Here is a 6,007-nt window from a genome sequence, read left to right on the forward strand (position 1 = left end):
ATTTAGTCTCTACTTTTATTTTTAAAATATAGTCTTCTACTTTGATTCAAGTTGTTATTATTATTAAAATTCTTCTATTAAATTCTCTATTGAAGAAATTTAATCTTTTTAATATGACATTTTGAAATTGAAAAATTTCACACAATAAAAACATCAAACGTTAGTTATAATTTTTCTTAAAAATACTTATTCTAAATCGTCAAGATGAAATGTTTTTTAATAAATTACAAAATATCACTTATATATTATTTGAATTACGTTTTAATTACTGAACTTTAACTGATTAAAACGTTATTTATTTATAAAATTTTAATCATCATGCGGTTATTCTAACTTAAAAACATTATAAAATATGATATGGAAGAAATTATGTCGTTAAAGGCTCACGTGTCACCCGGGTCAGTGCCACATAATTATATACATTTTTATCCCTTTTTTTATTTTTTACTTTATTTCTTCCCCCTCTCTCCCTACTCCTTATTCTTAGTCATCGCCATGCCTTCAACTGATGCACACCAGCACCCAACTCTCAGCCATTGAGCATCTTAAACCACCATCTTCACCATTTAGCTTCCCCACTCAAACCAGCAACACCAAACTCACACACAACACACTTTCTTCCAACTCACCCTCTCCAATAGCTCATTTTCCCCAAGCCTAAATACATTCACTGCTACCATCCACACACCCCACAATTCAACATCACCACCATTCACCATCATCATCTCCACTATATTGATCGCCTTTTTGCCTATTACACCTGTATAGCCCAATTTTATGCCCAGGCCCAAACAAGCCCAAAACCCAAAACCTGTTACAAATAAACCCAATTAACCCTCAGCCCAATTACAAACAGACCAAACTACCCAATTAACCCACCAGCCCAACTAACCTAACCCACAAGCCCAATAACAATGGCCCAACTTCCCCAAAATCAGCCTAGGGTTTCAGACCCTTGGCCCTCTGCCAGCCGCCATCCCCGCTCGTCCGCCGCTGGACGTCCCATCTGCGTCCATCACCGCCCATCCACTTGCATCGCCACCTGCAAAGAAGAAAAAGCAAGCAAAGACAGAAACAAACGATAGAAATAGGCTATAAAAGCCGAAAAAATGTAACTATGGGGGGGCCTCTCTCCTTTTTTTTTCTTTCCTTTTTGTAACATTTGGACAGAGATAAAAAGCAAAAAAAATCAAAGGTGATTTGGGGTCCCTTTATTTTGTTGTTTCAACTCCTTTATTTTATTTTTGTTTATTTATTTGCGAATATATATAATAAAGAAAAAGAGGAGAGCTCACCGTAACGGGGTTCAAACACCGATATGGCGCTTCGTCGGCCGTCGGATGCAGTGGCAGTGCGGCGAGCGCAACGGCGGCGCCAACGGCCGGACATTTGAGAGATGAGGGGTCTTTTGAGAGAATATTAGGTTTTTTTTAGAGAGAAAACAGAAAATGAAGTTAAAAAAAATTTCATTTAAACGGCGCCGTTTTGGTAGGGTCAGGAAAGCCCCAAAACGACGTCGTTTTGGGCTCCTGACCCGAGATCCGACCCGCCTGCTCCAGGGGATCCGCGTGTTAGATGGAAGGGATAATTTCATCTTTAGCCCTTCCGATTTTTAATTTTTTTTAATTGGGTATTTCTAAATTTTTAATTTGTACCCCAATATTTTACAGATATTTCAATTTAGTCCCTACTGGGACTTTACGTTTTGCAAGAATGGGATTATTTTCCTTTTGCCCCTCCTAGTTTCTCAGCGCGTTCGATGTGGCCCTTCCATTTTTTATTTATTTCAGATTGACCGCAAATTTTTTTTAAAATTTTAATTCGATCCTTTTTCGTTATTTTGGTTATTTTATTAATAAATCTATTATTATTATTATTATTATTATTATTATTATTATTATTACTTTTTATTTATTTCTTCATTTATATATATATATATACATATATTTCCAATTTCAATTTTCTCTCTCTCTGTATATATATATGTGCATGCGTACATTTTTATGTTATAGGTACATATTTTATAATTTATTTATTTTATATATATACATATATATATTTTATATTTTATACTTTTTATATACATTTTATATACATATACGTGTATATACATACTTACATATTCTTCATATTTTTAAAATATGTATTTCATATATGTTCTTTATATTTTCATACTTTATAATTCATATATATACCTATATACATACTTTTTATATTCTATGATAGTTATATACGTATATATGTACATGCTTACTTATATATATATTTTATATAATAATTTTAGAATACACATATAAATATATTTTTCATGTTTTTATAAATTTATTTACATACACACGCTTTTATAACGTATATACTTATATTTTATATATTTTTGTATTTTATAATCTATATACATATATATGTAAATACTTATATTTTTAATATCTTATAATTCATATATATATATATATCTTTTATTTATTTTCTTCATTTATTTATTTATTTATTTACATGTCTCATTATTATTTGTTATGCTTTAGAATTTTCATTTGTTTATTACTTGTTATTGTACATACGTGATTGATTTTATTTATATATATATGTATGTGTGACTTCTTATTTATTTATCTTTTGTTTTTGGTTGTATTATTTTACTTACATCATTATCATTGTTATTCCATTACACCCATTTTTATTTCAAAAAGAAATTTTAAAGATATAAGTAATACTCAGTATTTGGGATCTTCGAGAGAATCGAGCCCTAACGTATTGGGATTCGATTTTCTTCGTTGAATCTAAATAATCGAGACTACTCTGTTTTATAAAAACATAAATAAAAAGCTCATTATCGGGTATTCAATACGTCGTGTCCTAACGCATTGGATATGACATGTTGTTTTCCCGAGATGCAGATTTTTCTAAAATAATAAAGGCAATATTCAATGTTTAGATTTTTGAGAAATTGTACCCTAACGTATTGGGTTGTGATTTCTTATATGATTTAAACAATTGAATATCCTTTTAAACTTTATTACACGAGTCTTTTTTTAAACCTAAGCTTTAAACGACCTCGAAAATTAAGAAGAGATCAAGTCCTAACTTACTGGGCCTGATCCCTTTCTTCTAAAATCCGAGATAACTAAATATCTTTTAAATAAGCATTTTTTATTCGCGTATCGGGAATTCGAGACATTATGTCCTAACTTACTGGATATGATTCTCTTTCTCGATTAACGTGAAATATGCTTCTTTTCAAAAAAAATTCAACGTTTCAATACAAGGATCGTATTTTTAAAATTCTTCAAAGTTTTCAATTTTCGAAATTAAGACACTAACTAATCAACTAGGTACCAATTTTGGACGTTACGAGGGTGCTAATCCTTTCTCGTACGTAACCAACACCCGAACCCATTTTTCTGAATTTTGTGGACCAAAATCGTTGTTTTAATAAAATTAAATTGTTTATTAAAAACAACCACTTTTCAAGGTGACCCGATCACACCTTATCAAAAAGGATTGGTGGCGACTCCCATCTTCATTTTCATTTTCAAAACCCAAGTCGACCCCGTTTTCATCTAAAAAAAGGTGTCAACAGCTTGGCGACTTTGCTGGGGACTTTAAATAAGAGAGTTAAGCCACGAGTTGATTACTTTTTGCCTTTTTGTTGAAAATTAAAAATTGGATTTAAATATACGATCCTTTCATTGTATTTAATTCGTCTTTATTACAATTTTCATCGTTGTGGTTTATAATTGTTGTGTTGGTTTAAATTTTGGCATCTTTCTGCACATTACATGGCATGACCTTTGGTCACACCCTTTTAAGTGGGAGTGAGAAACTATTCCTTCGTGAGGTTTTCACCTCCGTGCAAGATAGTGGACCACTTCCGGGATACATCTGTACCTATGTCTTCGTGAGATTTTCATCTCCGTGCAGCCATAGGGAAATGTATTCCCCTGAACCGAAATCGGTCTATATGAGCCCATAATGAGTGAAGATCGAGGAATCTGCTGGTTCGGGTACCTTTGCTTTAGAACCAAAACCACATGTAGAAGACCTTAGAAGCCCACCCTAGGTAGAGCCACTTCAAACCCTTAGTGGTTACCCGAATAGGTACTCTATTTTTCTTGTTTACTTTTACTTTGTACTAACCCATTTCGTTTTGTTTTGGTTATGATTGCATTGCATTTTCATCATAAAAAAGAGGTGTTGATTCACGTTCAGTTGCTAAATAGAGAGCTTGTCATAAGAAAATGGGTTTCTTGATAAAGTGGATGACAATACGGCTGCCCAAATATATCCCAAGAAACACAGTAAAAGAAGGGTGATGGAAGAGTACCTGACTTTACTTCGTGGCCTGAAGATTCAAGCTAATTATTTGAGAGTCACCGACATTCCAACTTCCTGAAAGGAGCTGATGAGCATTACGAGGATGGGCAAACGATGGATTGCAACCAGGATCAGGCAAGAAGGAGCTAGTAGTGCCATCCATTGGCAATTTGTGAGGTTTATCTTAAGCATCCGGATAAAGGGAAAGATCGATGTTGTTTCTTGGAGTATGAGGGCGAGGCCATACATGCATCCGTTTTATGTAAAGAAATTTGTTTTTTAGTAAAATTTTCTAAATGGAATTGAAACGGAGTCAACGTCTTTTTTCGCATTCATTTCATGCATGTGCATTACATGACATCATGTGCATTAAGGACTATTAAAAGACCCTAATTGAGTAAAATTATTTCAGCTAATCTGGAAAACCAACACCCTTACGGTATCCGAGCAAAGACTAAAGGAACGGACCAAAGGTTGGAGAGATTAGAACAAAGGCAAAAATACAGATGCAAGAGCAATTGACCAAATTTTAACAAGATATGAAGGATCAGATGCTAGAAGTCCAAAGAAATCTAATGAGCCAGTTAACCCAGTTATTGGATAAAGGGTTAGAAAAAGGAAAAAACCCAGTGGTCCACTTTGGGGATAATAATGAGGACCCTGCATATCTTCCATGCTTTACCCCAACAAACATCCAAACACAACCAAATACATATCCACAAAGGGTAGTGCTAACATTCGACCACAATACCAGACCAGCACCGCGACACTGGTGAATTTCGTGACAGGCTCAGGTTCCAACCTTAAGGGCAATCTAACTAATCTTGTTGTCCTTGATGATCTAGCGGAAACAAAACAGGTGAGAGTGAAGTTCTCAAAATAATTTGAAGATCGTTACAAATGGAAAGGGCGAGAGTCAAACTCCCAAATCAATACTTCAAGAGCCTCGAAGAAGAGAAAAAATAATGTGAATGATGCGAGTAGGTATAACGAGGGTTATTCAAAGCCAATTATCGTAAGCCAGCCAAGGACGGTTGCTTTTAGTCATCAGATTCCTCCGAGACAAGAATCTGGTACAAGACAAAACATTGAGAAGCTTCAGTTCACACCAGTTCTGATGTCGTATAAGGAGCTATATCAAAGCTTATTCGATGTGCATGTTGTTTCCCCTTTCTACTCAAAACCCCTACGACCTCCGTACCCCAAATGGTACGACGCAAATGCACAATGCGATTATCATGCGGGAATTATGGGGCATTCCATAGAAGATTGCATTGCCTTTAAAAAAGTGATTGAAAGGCTTATCGGTATGGGCATTGTCAAATTTGATGATTCATCCAGTGCTGAAAATCTGCTACCCAATCACATTGATAATGGGGTGAATGCGATGTATGAAGAAGTGTTAGGAAGCGTTCACATCAATGCCGTACATGAAGACGCAATTAAAAAGGGGCCTTATTAGATATTCACCTTTATAAACCTGGGAGTGTTCTAAATAATAGAAGAGACCCTGTAGTATTTAGAGCTTACTCAAAGTAATGTTCGAAACACACTTGTTGCTTTTAGCCTAGAGGCAATAAGAACTCTTTTGTGAAATAGGCTCATGTTTGAACGTCATTATTTTAATGAAATGTATCTTTGCAATCATTTTTGAGTCAATATTCTTTCATTCTTTACGAATAATTATTTTTGATTC

The sequence above is a fragment of the Gossypium raimondii genome, chromosome 6 (assembly GCF_025698545.1).
Source record: "Gossypium raimondii isolate GPD5lz chromosome 6, ASM2569854v1, whole genome shotgun sequence".
NCBI classification, from domain to species: Eukaryota; Viridiplantae; Streptophyta; class Magnoliopsida; order Malvales; family Malvaceae; genus Gossypium; species Gossypium raimondii.